We start from the raw sequence: 18575 nt of genomic DNA, 5'->3' as shown, positions 1-18575 counted from the left end.
CCAGGAATTCCTCCGGAAAATCCTCCCGGAATTCCTCCAGAAATTCCTCTGGAAATTCCTCTAGGAATTCCTCCGCAAATTCCTCCAGGATTTCCTCCAGAAATTCCTCCAGAATTTCCTCTGGAAATTCCTCCAAGAATTCCTCCGGAAATTCCTCCAGGAATTCCTCCGGAGATTCCTCCAGGAATTCCTCTGGAAATTCCTCCAGGAATTTCTCCGTAAATTCGTCCAGGAAATCCTCCGGAAATACCTCCAGGATTTCCCCCAAGATTTCCATCGGGAATTCCTCCTCGATTTCCTCCGGGAATTCCTCCAGGATGTCCTCTGGAAATTCCTCCAGGATTTCCTCTGGAAATTCCTCCAAAATTTCCTCTGCAAGTTCTTCCAGGATTTCCTCCGGAAATTCCTGTAGCAATTCCACCGGAAATTCTTCTAGGAATTCTACCGGAAATTCCTCTAGGAATTTCTCTACAAATTCCTCCGGTTATTTCTCCAGAAATTCTTCTTGGAATTTCTCCAGAATTCCTCCAGGAATTCCTCCGGAAATTCCTCTAGGAATTCCTCCAGAAATTCCTCTAAGAATTCCTCCAGTAATTTCTCTAGGAATTCCTCCAGTTATTTCTCTAGGAATTCCTCCAGAATTTCCTGTAGGAATTTCTCCAGAAATTCCTGTAGGAATTTCTCCAGAAATTCCTGTAGGAATTTCTCCAGAATTCCTTAAGGAATTTCTCCAGAATTCCTTAAGGAATTTCTCCAGAATTCCTCTAGGAACTCCACCAGAAGTTCCTCTAGGAATTCCTCCACAATTCCTGAAGGAATTCCTCCGGAAATACCTCTTGGAATTCCTCCGGAAAATCTCCTAGGAATTCGACTGGAAATTTCTCTAGGAATTTCTCCAGAAATCCAGGAACTTCCTGGACGAATTCCAGGAAAATTTCTCGTAAATTTTTTCTGTAAAAACTCCTGCAGGAACTTTTGGGGAGGAACTCGCGGAGGATTTATAGGAGGATGACACGGCGGAATTTCCGGAGGAATCCCCGGAGAAGCTCCTGAAGGAATTTTTAGGAATCCTTTAGGTGATACCTGTTTGAATTTTCGCAAGGAACTTTTGGAGGAACCTCCGGACTTTTCGGAGGTAACTTGTGCAAGAGCGTTTACGCGGAAACATTTTACGCAGAATCACCGGAAACGAACATCGTAGAATTTTTGGTCTCCTGTGTTGATATCCGCACAAAATTTGTCAACCATGCTGAAGGTATACGTCAAATATGGTTAATTTTACCGTAGATTTTTCTGCGCGAACCGTGCAACAAACAATAACGCTTCACCCGCTCTGCCCCGCATCTTTCCATTCCCGGAAGTCGCCTGTCTTGGGCTGAAACCCGGAAGGAAAATTCAAGCGTGGGCTTTTTACGTGGGAAATGCACCGATCCAGAAAAACCATCACAGCATGCGCTGCGCCATGCTATGCATTTGGACTGGATTCCGTTTACCTACCACGGAGCCTACTATCTTCATGCCGGGGTGGGTATGCTTCGCCAGAAGAAGCATGAATTAACTCGCTCTCGGAAACACGAAGACGACATCGTTATCCTGTTGCGTTTGTAAACACTTCCCGGAACGTGTTCCGAGCTCCTGTTTTGGTTTTGATGTTCCCATTGTTCCTGTTGCAATCATCAAACTCCTTGAATCAGCGTAGGTATGTCTCCACTTTTCGCATCCAAGTAACCTTTGACTTGTGCTCTTTATTCGAAATCAGATTCCTGCAATCTGGTCTGGAATTTCCAAATCTCTGTCGAGGCAACCTCGAAGATCACATTCTACTGAGACGTAGAAAATCATTTTGAAATGTGTAACTTTTTTGCAAATTCTTGAACTTTTCATTCTACATTCTTGAGTGGAAATTTGTTTAATTAATCAAACAATTCTCCTCTTCAGAATGGAGGTCCGGTTTGACAGAATGAGGAGTTTAAGAAGGTACCAAAAAGTTACAATTTTCAACATGATTTTCAACGTCTCAGTACAATGTGATCTGTGATGTTGTCTCGACAGATATTTGGAAATTCCAGACCAGATTGCAGGAATCTGATTTCAAATAAAGAGCACAAGTCAAAGGTTACTTGGATGCGGAAAGTGGAGACACACGTTGATTCAAGGAGTTTGATGATTGCAACAGGAACAATGGGAACATCAAAACCAAAACAGGAGCTCGGAACACGTTCCGGGAAGTGTTTACAAACGCAACAGGATGACGATGTCATCTTCGTGTTTCCGGGAGCGAGTTAATTCATGCTTCTTCTGGCGAAGCACACTCACCCCGGCATGAAGATAGTAGGCTCCGTGGTAGGCAAACGGAATCCAGTCCAACTGCATGGCATGTCATCGCATGCTGTGATGGATTTTCTGGATCGGTGAATTTCCCACGTAAAAAGCCCACGTTTAAATTTTCCTTCCGGATTTCAGCCCAAGACAGGCGACTTCCGGAAACGGGAAGATGCGTGGAAGCAGGTGAAGTGTTATTGTTTATGTTGCACGGTTGGATGAGTTCTTTTTTTATCAATCTCCAATTTTCTCAGCTCAGAAGCATGCTACCAAGAAAAGGGTATATAAACGACTTTTACCTTGTAGTTTTAACTAAACGTTTGTCGAATAAATTAAGGATCGCACACGCACACCAAATCCGTGAGCGAGTTATGAAGGCGACTCTCCACGTGATGAGTGTAAATTACACTCACTCCGTGGAGAGTCGCTTTCAAAGCTCTGTCACCACCTTGGTATGCGTGTGCGACCCTTACTTTCTTGGGCAAACTTATAGACAAAACTACAAGGTAAAAAAAACTGAGAAAATAGCAAGTGAGTGTTCCCATCTCTGGTTGCAGGGGCGTTTCAGGGGGTCCCAGTGAAGTTCCAGGAGGCCACAGGGGCGGTTCAAGGGGTCTCAGAGGCGTTTCAGGGGGTGTCAGAGGATACCAGATGTCAGGGGCGTTCCAATGGCGTCTCAGGGAGTTTCAGGGGGTGCCAGGAGATCTCAGAGGCATTAAAGGGGGTCTCAGGAGACTCAGGGGCGTCCCAGGGGGTTCCAGGAGGCTCCAGGGTCTCAGGGCTGATTCAAGGGCGTTTCAGAGGGCCCAGGGGCATTTCAAGGAGTCTCAGGGACGTTGCTCATATAATGAAGAATCATTTGCATTAAATTGTGTACGCAACTCGTTGCAAAACCCGATTTTATCAGCTTTTTTCGTACAAATGTACGACTCGTACTGAAAAAATCATCTTTATGCAACTCGTTCCATAAATAAATATTAAGGGCAGTAGCTGTTTAGATTCTTGAAGTGTGAAACTTTTAAATGAAAATCGGCTAGAGAGTGCAATACTAGTTTCAGAAAAAAATAATACTTACCACAAATAACCCTTGAAATAGGCTCTTAAAGCCCTATCTCGATTCTTGGTTTAAACCACAGAAAACAATCCAAGAGTGCGTGTTTACTCATTTTTTGACGTTTTAATTGGCCGTGGTTGAAAATGCATAATAGGGTCCTAAAATTAAAGACGAAATCTCGCTTATATTGAATAATACGATCAAGCATGGTATTCTAATCGGAATTGTACTTTACTCGAACTTGAGAAACAAAGGAACAATGAGAAAATTCGAAATAAGTAAAATGGTAAATAGTTCTACTTTGACATTTGAGGTCAACCTTGTGTGACTGAGCTCGACATTTTTCGCACTGGGATTTCAAAAATGTTCCTATCTGACATACACGGTGAAAAAAAATCACTCAAAATTTGTGTTATAAGCTAGGGACGAGACAAAAGGCTAAAAAAATAAAAATTATATATTTTCAACCACGGTTAATAAAAACGTCAATAAATGAGTAAATATGTACTCTTGAACCATATATTGTGGTTTAAAACAAGAATCCCGATAGGACTTTAGGAGCCTATTATAATTTTTTTAATCTTTTGTCCCGCCCCTAGCTTATAACACATACTTTGAGTGATTTTTTTTTCGCCGTGCATGTCAGATTGGAACATTTTTGAAACCCCAGTGCGAAAAATGTCGAGCTCAGTCACACAAGGTTGACCTCAAATGTCAAAGTAGAACTATTTACCATTTTCCTTATTTCGAATTTTCTCATTATTCCTTCGTTTTTCGAGTTCGAGTAAAGTACAATTCCGATGCGAATACCGTGCTCGATCGTATTATTCAATAAAAGCGAAAATTCTTCTTCAATCTTAGGATCCTATTCTGAAACCAATCCCTGAATCGTACTTGTTCCCTATATGGCTAACAATCGGCATTAAAGTGGCACTCCTGCACGAGAAGCAACTTTAAGTACAGAATAGCAGTTATCACCCAAGTCGAACGAACATCGCTGGCCATATACACATACATAACACAGTAGCGCAGACGGTCAATATTTGCGTTCAATCATATGGTAGCTGTTCGTTAGAGTGGTCCAAGCTTATGTCGGAAGTCTCGATCATTATTTCGCTGCAAATAAATATTTTTCTTTTCTGACCGGGATCTCACATCGGTGAAGAGGTGGGGGGGGGGGGTGTAAAAATGAATAAGGAACAAACATTATCATTGATTGTTGAATAAAAGTAATTTTGCTATTGAAATTCTAGATTGAGTTTAAATAAGGGCGAAAGTAACATGAGAGAGTTCTCTTCATCGACTCTCTCTTCTTCAAATTAAAGTGACAAGATGCAAGTATTGTTGAACTTTTTGGTCATAAATCGCTAGGTTGCGATGCAATCTAGCGTCTAAGTGTAAAAAAGTTCGATTGAATTTGCATCTTGTCACTTTAATTTGCAGAAGAGAGAGTCGATGAAGCGAACTCTCTCATGTTACTTTCGCCCATATTTAAACTCAATCTAGAATTGTATCAATAAGGTGCACATATTTTCGGAAACTTGGGGGTGATTACTTTTATACAGTAGACGTTCAGTAACTGCAACATATTTACGTTCCACTTAGCGAACGAAAATTAGATAACTGCAACGCCTGACAGTGTCAACAAACCATCAACTGACGGAAAATGAACGTGAAATTCATCCGACTGTTCATTTGGGCTAACATGGCGCACCATTCTGACATTTGGTGGTGCGATAACTGCAAATTTGTTGCAGTTACCGGTCTTGCAGTTTGCACTGACCGAACGCCTACTGTAGCACAGTGTACCATCCTATACCTGAAATGATAAATACTTTGCTCTTGATGTGTGCGTAACGAGAAATGTCAATAGAGTCTTGCATCGAAATTTAACCTCAATAGGCTCCTAAAATCCTATCGGGATTCTTGTTTTAAACCACAATATATGGTTCAAGAGTACATATTTACTCAATTTTTGACGTTTTTATTAACCGTAGTTGAAAATATATAATTTTTATTTTTTTAGCCTTTTGTCTCGTCCCTAGCTTATAACACATACTTTGCACTGCGAATCCGGCATTACCCTTTAAGGTGTAAAAAGTACCCTCTTTTTTCTAGTATATGAAGCTGTCAAAATAAAGGGTACTTGTCAATTTTTGAAAAAGAGTAATTTTTTCCCTTCTTCGAATTCCGACCGTGTACTCTGTAATGAGTGAAATATTTGTTAAACATTTTCGAGGTGCGTCTACAGATGATGCTTGTGATTTGCTGATTTTTGCGGGTAAGTTCAACTAAATATTTATTCAACTGTGTTTTAAAGTGACGAACTAATGGGAAGTTTGATTATTTCATAGGATGCCGACAGCTCCGAGTGTGATTCTGGACCTCCGCTCGAGCCTCCACCTGGATCATAGTTGGGTACAGGATTCAATCAACCAGATGCTGGAAGAAAGGTTATCCGCGGCTCTTTGGCGAAACCCACATACATAATTAAGAAGTAAAATAACAGGAATGAATAAATATTTCGCTAGAAGTATCTATTGTGCGTTGTTTGTCATTCAATTTTTGCATTTAAAAATTAAATTATTTATTACTAAGTCCCCATAAAATGATAAAGAGGGTAAATTTTACTCTTTTCATAATTTCAGATCATTCCAGAAAAAGGGTAAAAATCACTCGTTTATTTGACGTACAAGCGGTTTACCCTTTAAAGAGTAGAGGCCGTTTACTCTTTTTATGAGTTCACCTAGTTATTCTCGAAAAGGGTACTTTTTTACTCTTTAAAGAGTACTTTGGTCTCTCAGTGTGAGTGATTTTTTTTCACCGTGTATGTCAGATAGGAACATTTTTGAAATCCCAGTGCGAAAAATGTCGAGCTCAGTCACACAAGGTTGACCTCAAATGTCAAAGTAGAACTATTTACCATTTTACTTATTTCGAATTTTCTCATTATTCCTTTGCTTTTCAAGTTCGAGTAAAGTACAATTCCGATTAGAATACCATGCTTGATCGTATTATTCAATATAAACGAGATTTCGTCTTTAATTTTAGGACCCTACTTTCTCCCCGAGAGAGAAAAGAACGGCAACGAATGGGAATCAAAACAAACCACCGGAAAATGTCAAAATTCGCGTGAGAGAAAAAAGGAAGGGATGAACGAGAGTGAACCGAACGTTCATTCGTGACGTTACCTTGCAGAATTCTATAAAAGATTCATTCCAAGTTTGTATTGAATTTTGCAAGCTGACGTCACGAATGAACGTTTGGTTCATTCTCGTTCGTCCCTTCCTTTTCCCTCTCACGCGAATTTTGACATTTTCCGGTGGTTTGTTTTGATTCCCATTCGTTGCCGTTCTTTTCTCTCTTGGAGAGAAAATTGAGGTTAAATTTCGATGCAAAACTCTATTCCATAACAACAACACGAGTTTTCTGTTCGATCCGAATTTGCTCTGCTAAGAGGTTATGGTTCCAGCGGCGGAAGCGGCCATAGCGCGTGGAAAGTTCCGAAAAGTATTGTTGAGTCGGTCCCGGTTCGGTTCCGAAAGTTTTTCCGGTTCGATTGCGTGAGTCAGCGAGTGAGTCGGTGGAGGAGAGTGTGACATCACATTTTGTTTTCGTCGGCAGCATTCGGCGTCGTTGGCTGGGTGTTGTGCTTGTTCGTGCACGTTAGAACCTGTCGCAGCTGAGGTGAAAATTCCGGCAGAATCGAGGAGGAAGTAAAATCGCTTCGCATTAAGCCGCTTGATGGAAGTGGCTTCAACAATAGGAGCTTCCGGGTACGGGCGTACCTGCAACAATTGCATCGAAACGGAGGCGGAGGAAGATACGTTCTGGGACATTCTGGAGACGGAATCCGAAGCGGTGAAGGTGGAGAAGAAGAGGAAACGTGCCGCTCGCGTGAGGAAGGACAACACGTGTCGCTCGGTCTTAATCCAGACGATCGCCGACAGCCACCTGGAATACGTGAAGGACAAGGATTCCCCGAAGAAAATCTGGGATGCCCTTCACAACATCTTCGAAAGGAAGAGCATACCAAGCCGGTTCCTGTTGAAGAAGCAATTATTGATGATGCGATACGACGAAAAGGAGCCACTTCAGGACCATTTGTTGCGCTTCGAACGTTTGGTGCGGGAGGTGAAAGGAGCTGGCGCCGGGATGGAGGAAGAAGATGTGATCTGCCATCTCATGATCACGATTCCGGAGTCCTACGACGCGGTGACCACTGCCATGGAGGCGGTGTTCGATCGGTTAGCCATGGATCTCGTCCGGCGGAACTACCTCGACGTCGAAGCGATGCGGCGTGGCCAGCAAGTGGAAACAAGCTCCAACGAGGCTGCGTTTTCGGGAAAGTCCAGCAAGCAAGGTAAGCTGAAATGTTTCAACTGTGGCGGCCTTGGACACAAAAAATTCCAGTGCCCCAAGCGAGGTGAGAGGGAGCGGGGTGAAACGGCCCCGTCGAAGAAAACGACGCGAAAGGCAAACGTGAGTTTCGTGACCGTTTCGTTCGTAGCAGCCGATACCACTGAACTGGTGGCCGTCGGTTCCAGGGTGGAGTCCGAATGGTAGTTAGATAGCGGCGCGTCAGAGCACATGTCAAATGACAAATCCCTTTTCGACAGTCTTAAGAAATTGGATAGGCCAGTAGTGATTCAGACCGCCAAGAGTGGTAGCAGTTTGCTAGCCAGGTACAAGGGTCGAGTAGTTGTTTAGTGCCTGAACAGGCGAGGAGAGAATCCAGGTAAGCATGGAAGACGTTTTGTTCATACCCGAGTTATCGCTAAATCTGTTGTCGCTCAGGCGGCTGGAAGCCACGGGGAAGAAGGTTGTGTTCTTCAACGGATGCGTGACTGTAGAAGCTGATGGGGAGGTTGTAGCGACGGGTAGGCAATCCGGAAGGCTCTATGCGATGGATTTTCAGTGCGAGCGACGGGATTCTGAAGCGAAGGCGTTGGTGACTGACAAGGTGGACCGTGAGCTGGAGTTGTGGCACCACAGGTACGGTCATTTGAGGAACGACAATCTTCTGAAGCTCTTGACCAAGAACGTGGTTGAAGGTTTTGCTGTGGATTGCGTGAAGGCTAGAGGTGCGAAGATTTTGTGCGAGCCGTGCATCCACGGAAAGCTGACAAGAGAACCATTTCGGTGGCAGCCAGGAAAACGAGCCGGAAGACCGTTGGAGATTGTCCATAGCGACGTGTGTGTGGACCTGTCACGCCCGTGGCATGGGATGGGAGTTCGTACTTCGTAACCTTTACGGACGATTCTACGCACGTTGCGGTGGTGTACGCTATCAGGACGAAGGACGAGGTACTGCAACGGTTCATTAACTACGAGCCGATGGCGACTGCTCACTTCGGCGTTCGGATCTCGCGACTCCGTTGCGATAATGGAGGCGAGTATACGGGCAAGGCGATGAAGAAATTTTGCAAGAAGCGCGGAATTCAGCTGGAGACGACCGTTCCGTACACACCGGAGCAGAAAGGTGTCAGTGAACGTCTAAACCGAACGGTAGTGGAAAAGTCGCGATCGATGCTTGAGGCTAGCGGTGATCCGAAAGAACTGTGGGTCGAGGCCGTGTATACGAAGGCGATCCAGAGTTTGAAGAGGAAGTTTTCTGCGGAGTTTTAAATAAAGGACCTGCAGGACGTGCGCAACTTTCTGGGGTCCCGTGAGGCGGGACTGATGAAAATGGATCAGAAGGCGTACATCGATGCGGTACTCGAACGATTTGGCATGGCTAACGGCAAACCGTCGCTAGTGCCAATGGACCCCCATCAGCGTCTCGAGAAAGGGAACGATTCGACAATGTTCATGGACAAGCCGTACCGTGAATGTACCTCACAGTGACTTCCAGACCAGACATCTGCGCAGCGGTAAACTACTTCGCCGGCTTCCAATGTTGTGCATCGGAAGAGCACTGGACGCACCTGTGGAGGGTGCTGCGATACCTTCGAGGAACAGCGGATTATCGACGTTCAGTATCGACGTGGTGTATCGACGTTCAGAAGCGGAACCTGTTGCGGTGTTTGCCGATGAGGATTGGGGAAACGACCCCAACGATAGGAGATCGGTATCCGGATTAGTAGTCAAGCTTCATGGTCAAACTGTGGTTTGGTCTACGAAGAACAGTCATCCGTAGCGCTGCGCTGTCATCCACCGAGGCAGAGCTCATGGGTCTCTGTCAAGCCAGCTGTGAGTCGATGTGGGTCGTCAACCTACTCAAGTATGTCCAGCGAGAAGTGAAGGAGCCCGTCACGCTTTTCGAGGACAACCAACCGTGTATTTCAATCACGTCGGATCCACGAAAGGTGAAACGAATAAAGCATATCGAAGTTCAGTATTGTTTCGTCCGGGAGCTGATCGAAAGGGGCAAGCTTGTCCTCAAGTATCTACCGACGGATGAGCAGCCTGCTGACATGTTAACCAGAGGGTTACCGGCACCACGGTTCCGGAAGTTTAGAGAGATGGTAGGAGTAGCTGATTGAGGCGCCCGAATAAAAAATACAGTAGAAAAACCGAACGTTGTATTGTAACAGTACTATTTAAAACCATATTTTTACAATAGACACCACTGTAAAAATAAAAATACAAAAACAATAAAATGTAATGTAGAACCCAATACAGTAAATTGTAAATAAGATTTTTACAATATACTATACGGGTGGTTAAGTATCGTAACAATATAAAAAAATATTTTTCTCCATATATATTTTTTTGCAAAACCATACATTATATTGTAAATAAATTGTTATAAATACTGATACGTGGGTTTTAATAAACCGTACATTGTATGGTACACATATGGTTTCAAACAATAAAATGTACCATAAATATATTGTTTTTAATTGTAGTTTCACTACTGGTTATACATTTAATTAAATGGTTTTGGAATGGTTCTCTTTTGTTATGTTGTATTGGTTTACATTACATAAACCATATAATGTTATATTATCTTGTCATTTTCCTCCTGTTAATGGCATCTTAGGCTTACTAGCATTATGAGAATGCGCTTTGGGAATTCTCCAGAGCGTTTTGGATAATGGATCGCCCACGTCTAAGTCTGAGTCGAGGTCTGAGTAGTCTCTGATTGCATTAACAGTTGAAGCTTAGGCTCCCATGCCCCACCAGCCAGATAACTGGGTTTCGCAAACTAAGCATTATTTGTGGCAACACTTTGAGCGGCATGATGGAACTATGCCGAGCGCGCTAAGTATTATTAGACCACTAATGTAGTTGCATGAAGTGGGTGACGAGGTACATAAGTATCATTACAGCGTGCTTAACCGTTATTGCAATATTGAGGCTCCAGTTTGACTAAAGTTGGAAATACACGGGGAAATACATAACAACTCATGAGAAAACTGTCAAGTTCGATTCAAGTATAAGTTAGATTAAAAAGCGAACCCACAGACGAACCTATATTAGAATTTCTTTTAGTATTCAGTCCAGTCCATATGTTAAAGATGGCTCTACGATAAAGTACGTCAATCGTATTCCTCTCATCGCACTCTACATACCTAGTCCACCATATCTCTTGGATCTGCAGTTCTTAAGAGATCTGGTTTACTACTAATTTAAACATTTTAAATTAATGATGATGATTAACCTGGGCTTGTTAGGGGAATATCCGTAAGTAAAAAAAAATCGCGTTAAGTACTGTTCCTTTGATTCTTAGTGAAATTCAAAGGAACAGTACAGTAGACGTTCGATAACTGCAACATGTTTACGTTTCACTTAGCGAACGAAAATCCGATAACTGCAACGCCTGACAGTGTCAACAAACCATCAACTGACGTAAAATGAACGTAAACTTCATCCGACAGTTCATTTGGGCTAACTTGGCGCACCATTTTGACATTTGGCGGTGCGATAACTGCAAATTTGTTGCACTTACCGAACTTGCAGTTAAAAAGCATTGAAGTTAAACCGTTTGCACCGACCGAACGTCTACTGTACATAACGCGATTTTCTTTTTACTTTTAAATTGATGTTTCAACTTATTCACTTTTTTTCTTTCTTTTCCTTTGCATCAAAAAAGTCACAAAAATCAACAAAACAAAGCACGGAAAAAATCTAAAACTGAATAAATAATTAATAATGCACGGAAAAATAATGTTTCGGAAAAGTGAATGGTTCAAACGTAAGAAAAACAGTATAATATATTGTTACATAAAAATCGAATGTAAATGTATAGTAGCTACAATGTGCGAAGCTTTTAGTGAACCATTTCATTACAATATACATTATTGTAGCTGGTACACTGTATGGTGCAGGAATGGTTTTCACCAAACACCCTATGGTTAGTTTTTATCCGGGCGGGATGATGAGGGTAATAACAATTTAGCATTCACCTACTTTTATATTACAGTGTACCATCCTATACCTGAAATGATATTGTCTATCCGGTTGGAATCAGGACAGACATTCAATCAAAAATTGCCATTTCCTTGGACCACAAGTGTCGCATCTGTTTCGCATCTAGTGCGCTGTGTTGCTGGCAACAACGGGAAGGATGCGCACTACTTTTAACATGATTCAAAAACGTCGCGAGTTGGGTCGCGTCGCGACTTGATTGTGCGAAGTCCGGTTTGGTGGCGGCCCGACAATAAATACTTTGCTCTTGATGTGTGTAACGAGAAATGTCAATGAAATATTCATTCCAAGTTTGCATTCCATAAAGACACTATATCCAAAGACACGAAATGTTACAATTGGAATTCCAAATTTATATACTGTCAATGTCATTCCAATCGAGGAGACTAAAGACACTGTATGCTAAAGACATGAAATCTGATGATTGTTGCTGTTGATGATGATTGTCGCGTCATGACGATGATGCTGTCGAGCAATGCTTTCAAAGCGCGTTTGACAGGTCTCCTGCTCGATTGGAATGACATTGACAGCAAGTTTGGAATTCCAATTGGAACATTTCGTGTCTTTGCATATAGTGTCTTTAGAGGAGACCTTTCAAACGCGCTTTAAAGGCATTGCTCGGCAGCATCATCGTCATGATGCTGAAATTATCATCAACAACAACAATCATCAGATTTCGTTGTTTCCATAACAACAACACGAGTTTTCTGTTCGATCCGAATTTCCTCTGCTAAAGGTGGGGGGGGGGGGGGGGGGGGGTTGTTGACACAAAACAAATAACACCTCTCCTCGTAGACTTTTGTGGTTAAATATTTCCTTTCAGAGAATTACATTGGCCAATATATTTTTATTTCAGAAGAAATTGTTCGAAATTCAAGGTATTACCTAGTTTGATCCGCTCTAATGTGTACATGTACACGCATGTACAGTTGACTCTCTGCATCTCGATATTGAAAGGACCATCGAGATAGGGAGAGATCGAACTCAAGAACCAATTTGTAATGCACACTAGATTAAAAAATTGTCCGTAACTAAGTTGTCAACAAACAGATGTCACTTCGCCTTCCTAGAATGTTTTGCACCTAAGAAACGAGATCTAGCAACCTGTAAAAACGGGCATATCGACATATAGAGAGAAAATCTAGAACATAAACGAAAGAGATCGCATCGAGATAGGGAGATATCGAGATAAGGAGATATCGGCATGTAGAAAAGTAAAATGTATGCCGATTGAAGGGACCGACCATACCATCGAGATAGGGAGAGATATCGAGATGTAGAACATCGGCATGTGGAGAGTTGACTGTATATTGAACAATCAAATAAACACCCACCAGCGAGCGGTGCTGAATTGAAATGACACGCATGTGAAACATTAGGCAGTGTACGCAAATCACGTAACAAAATAGGGCACTGCATTGTTTTGGTTTTTGCATGGGATTTTGACGTTTCTTGGCCTTGTTGTTTACAAAATGTCTGTAAAAGTCAAAGAAACGGAGAGAATTTCATGCAGTGCCCCATAGGAGTCATTTTCGATCTCCTCCCAACCAGTCTCCTTCTTCTTCTACTTGGCGTAACGTCCCCACCGGGACATAGGCTGCTTCTGAACTCTATGGCACTTTCACAGTTATTAACTGAGAGCTTCCTCTGCCAATGACCATTTTGCATGTGCATATCGTGTGGCAGGCACGAAGATACTCTATGCCCAAGGAAAGACGAGCAAATTTCTCTTACGAAAAGCTCCTGGAACGACCGGGAATCGAACCCGTCACCCTCAGCATGGCCATGCTGAATACCCGCGCCTTTACAGCTGTGGCTATACCGTCTACCCCCGTTGGTTTGAACGACACCTCATGCAAACCAACGGGGTTCATTTTTAATTTGAACTTCTAGTAACCTTGTTGGCATTAAAAAAACACACTACTGGCAACCTGATTTGGTGTTTTGTTTTGATTCTGCGTTCCGTTTCACACCGTTCCAGTAGTAGAATGACGTTTTTAGTTTGAACGATGTGCAGATTAGAGGGGGTCAATCTAAAAAGTTTTCAGATTACATGCGGTCAAACCAACGGGGGTAGACGGTAGAGGCCCTCCCAACCAGTATGAGGCGTATTATTTTCCTACAAAAATAAGCATTTTTATGCGGATTGTAATGCATATATCAAAACGTTTCGTAATTTGTGCACGAGGCCCTAGCATTGAGTCGTCAAGTCATGGCCATCTTTTCTTTTAGCAATGGACGCATACGAAGTCAACGACGTTATCGAGGGATGGGTCCTTTGCCGACCCCGACCCGAGGATGGTTGCCATATCACCCGAAAGCCAGATTGCCATAATAATAACAATAAACATATGTGCCCCAGCCGCCAGACGACTGACTGACCCTCTGTTTTTTCACACCCCCTTTGCTACCCCTTGGCAAAACGTACCCCTCTTCGAACTTCGGACATGTCTGTGAATTGTGGACGAGTTATGATGCTCTCGCACATCCCCATGTACCGGGTGGTGGTGGAACGGATGTTAAACGAGCATCTACAACCCATTATACAAGCCATAAAGCACCCATCCGTCCTAGTTGGAAAGAAAACGTGGGAGAAATCCGATTTCCTTCTTCGAAGGCAGCTCACACGCTGGCTAACTTCTGCTAGTAGTCTGGATGCAGAAAGTGCTAAAGAAATGCACTCAGTTCCTCAGCATGCCATGACGGAGGACCATCCACTCTGAAGCTGCGGTTGCTTCGATTTCTTTCTTGCGCCGGTGGAATGCCATCAATCTTTGGTCTGTTGTTGTTCGAGCGATAGTGGGAAATGGAAACAGTGCTACAGTGGAATGCGTGTAATCGAATCACTCTTTTGGCCACTCAATAAAGTACCCCGGAATGAATCCGAACTTTAATTACGATGGGCGGGAGTCTGCTGTCGAGTCGAGTCGAGTGGCTAACAATGGCAATCGAACATGAGCGCGGACACCAAGTCGCGCGCAGGTGGTTGATGAATTAGAAAAAAAAATATCAGCGCTGCCTTGGATGGCCGACAGCATGGGCATGGCATTAGTATTCAGGGCCTGCTGCAGTGTTTGCTTACCGTAAACAAACTGTTGAGCAGTGTAACTCTGATTGTAGGTAAATGTGATCGGAATTTTACGAGTTTTCGCATGCCAGGTATCATTTGACGGCGAAGACGTATAGCTCCACGACTTCTTGATTACTGAGAAGATGATGCAAAGTTTTTCCTCCTTATCTAGTTAGCCATGGATGACCGGTTGGAAAAATTCAGCAAAAACAGAAATACCAGTGCAAACACATATACGTCAAACTTCATGCGAAAGAGAGTGAATTCGTGAGTAATCCAAACCATCAAGTTGGTGGTCCTCGTCCGGAAAATGCAATTAGTGTGATTCAATTTCATTTTACCAGCTAACAGCCAGAAGAAAATCTCGTCGTTGATCTGGTTGATGAACATCGCCACACAAAACAATATTGTGAGTTTCTTTGGACACTGGATGCGAAGGTCGATTCGACACCCTTTTTCAAGCGCCCTGTTTCGACGAACCTCGTCAAATTAAGTCTCCTTGATGTCACTTTTGCGCATACTACCTCGTTTTGAATGCGACCTTCTGCTGTCATTCGTTGCAAAATAGTAAGAGAGCGGAGATGAAATGTGAGCGAGCCAGCAAGAAAAACCCATGCTGCTCTGTCACTCTCGACACATTTGACTGTGAAGCCAGATGTGAAGGCAAAAAAGGACGATTTTTGGGACTCTTCGTGGCACGAACGTTCCGAACAGTCGTGTTCGATAAGGAAATGCACGCACAATATCAATTCCTAAGAAACTCCTCCAAGTATTCTCTATGAATATATCCGGAGCTCATCTTTGAATACCTCCAGGAGCTCCTCGATAATTCCCCCAGGAGATCCATAGGAATTCCGCTAGAAGTTATTCGAAATATTTTCCAAGAGTTAAGAAGTTCCGCGGAAATTCCAATAGGAATTCATCAGGAATTTATCAGGAAACATTAATAAATACCTGCAGAGTCAATATCCCAATGTAATTACCAAAAGCACTGTCGTATCTGATGGAAACCCAAGACGCAGCGGACACGGTCTCACAACCGTTCGACCGGACAATATCCGTCCCGGGTTTCACGTGATAGCGGAAGAAAAAATAACACGGAATATGGTTCTTTTTAGAACTTTACTCTACAACGGACTAGTACGGACTTAAACAATAATAAACATTTACTACACAATACATTCGCAACTATGCTTCGTTATTACATACATACAAGGCAACCCATGAGACAGATGCGATCAGCTGTTTTTTTTTTGTTTACCATATTTTTTTGACATCCAATGAACGGCGTGACAGTTGAACACGAAGGAATTTGTTAAGCACCGACGACACTTGACGAAACTTTGTTAAGTTGTACTCACACTGTGTTTACACTTTTGGCTGTCACCCCCATCGCGGAAAGTCGTCATGGATTGCCTTATTCAACATAATGTCATCGTTAACTGTCATCATCGACCACACGGAGAAAACAAAGTACCCAAATATGAGTTTATTTCACCCAACTTCGGGGTTGCGAGCGGGAACCCATATTTGAGTTCGTGGAAGCGATGTTGAAGTGGGTTTTTTACATTTGATCCCGTGCGGCAAAGTACCTACCGGCTAAGTTTTTTTCACCCAACTGCTAGTTCAAAATACTCAAATTTGAGTTCAATGCTGTTTACTCAATTTTGGCTTTCCGCACCGAACTGTCAAAGTTGAGTTGTTTTGCTCTTCGCTCTCTGACAACAACAAAGAGAGTGGATGAGAGAGAAGACAAAAAAGAACTCAAAAGTGTGTTTAAAAATACTCAAATTTAGGTACTTGAGTTTCTCCGTGCAGGGGACTGACACTCACACAATCATCTTCGCAATCAGGGGGCTGTCACTACTAGTAATCCTACATTATAGAGATCTGCGGAGGCGGCCATTGTAAGCCAATCGTGCAGAAAGAACTGTCAAAGTGTGAGCCAAACGAACAGGCTGATCGTTCGTACGAAGGCGTCGATTGAACGGTATTGCAATCCGAACTAAATAAATTAAAATTATTTATTTTAAATATCGAGAAATTGACGGTATATGTAAGTTTAGTAAAAAGATAGAATTTAATTAATTATGCTTTCAAAAGCTCAAGCTTATGACGAAACTTTTGTTGCTGCACTTCTCGAAAAAACTTTCATTGCTGCTTCTTGCTTCAGTTCTGTCGATATGTTTAGCTTAACACTTTGCAATAAATTTCAGATTTCATCGATTGCTCCGCTATTTTTTCAAAATCTTGAAAAAAAAATTCTACCATAATTAGAAAATGGAAACAAAACAACTTGAACCACTACGAAGTCACGCAAAAAGTTTGAACATCTAGCTTTGCAGCAAGTGTTGGCAGCTGTTGTAAACAAAACAAACAGCGTTGCCGAATCGACATATGTAGCTTCCGCTTATCTCTATGTAGAGGATTTCTAGTCACTACTATATTCCAACAGTTTCAAATAGGCTCCTAAAGTTCTATCTGGATTCTTGTTTTAATCCACAATATATGGTACAAAAGTACATATTTACTCATTTTTTGACGTTTTTATTAACCGTAGTATAAAATATATAATTTTTATTTTTTTAGTCTTTTGTCTCGTCCCTAGCTTATAACACATAGTTTGAGTGATTTTTTTTCACCGTGTATGTCAGAACATTTTTGAATTCCCAGTGCGAAAAATGTCGAGCTCCGTCACACAAGGTTGACCTCAAGTGTCAAAGTAGAACTATTTACCATTTTACTTATTTCGAATTTTCTCATTATTCCTTTGTTTTTCAAGTTCGAGTAAAGTACAATTCCGATTAGAATACCATGCTTGATCGTATTATTCAATATAAGCGAGATTTCGTCTTGAATTTTAGGACCCTATTCTTCCATGAGCTTCTCGGAAATTGCATCAAAAGATTCAAGGCAATCCTTGCAGAAGTTCCTTGGTAATTTTTTCCAAAATTTCTCCGCGAATTACTTCAAAAGTTCCTCGAGATTTTCCCAGGAGTTCCCCAGAAAGTCCTTGAGGAGATCCCTGGGAATTTCCGCAGCAGTTCTACAGGAATTAGACGTAAAAACTTGAAGTATTTTTAGGCAAAGTACGTTTAATTGCCTAAAAAATACTTCAAGTTTTTACGTCTATTTCAGACATACTAGCCGACTGGTATAGCCGGAAAAGGGCAATAAAATCATTGTCTACAGGAATTACTCTAAAAGTTTCTCGGGAGTCGCTCCAGGAGTTCTGCGGGATTTCTTATGGAGTTCCTTTATATTTTTCCTGCAGGAAGTTCCTCGTTTTCGCCTAGAAGTTTCTCGGGAATCCCTCCAAAAGTTTCTTGGAAATTCCTCCAAGAATTCCTCCGGAATTCCCCCAAGCCATCCATGAAAATTCCTTCAAGATATCTCCTGGAATTCTTTCAGGAGTTTTTTTTTCAGTTTTTTTTTCTAGAAGTTTCCTGGTAATTCTTTCAAGAGATCTTCGGTAAGTCCTCTAAAAGTTCTCAGGGAATTGCTGCAGAAGATTCTCAGAAATTTCCTCAGGAGGTTCTCGGGAAAACCTTAAAGAGAACCTCGGAATTTCTCCAGGAGTTCTTCGGAAATTATTTCTTGAGTTTCACGGGTATTTCTCCAGTAGTTACTCGGAAATTCCCCAAGGACTTCCTCGAATATTTCTAAAGCAGTAACCATAGAATTTCTCCAGAAGATCCCCAAGAATTCCTCTAGTAGTACCTGAGTAATTCCTCTCAAAGTTCCCGGAAATTGCTG

General features: G+C 42.3%; 1 protein-coding gene and 1 long non-coding RNA gene across 2 annotated transcripts in view; both read left to right on the top strand.

The window, feature by feature from the left end:
• LOC115256352 (probable G-protein coupled receptor B0563.6) overlaps positions 1-18575 on the top strand; it is a 308333-nt gene that overhangs the window by 219359 nt on the left and 70399 nt on the right. The gene's annotated exons all lie outside the window — the stretch shown is intronic.
• Positions 5439-5912, top strand: LOC134290333 (uncharacterized). Its single transcript, XR_009998883.1, has 2 exons — positions 5439-5657; positions 5731-5912. It is a non-coding gene; the product is annotated as an uncharacterized LOC134290333 (long non-coding RNA).

Source organism: Aedes albopictus, chromosome 1, assembly GCF_035046485.1.
Source record: "Aedes albopictus strain Foshan chromosome 1, AalbF5, whole genome shotgun sequence".
NCBI classification, from domain to species: domain Eukaryota; kingdom Metazoa; phylum Arthropoda; class Insecta; order Diptera; family Culicidae; genus Aedes; species Aedes albopictus.
This window is presented reverse-complemented; position numbering and strand designations above follow the sequence as displayed.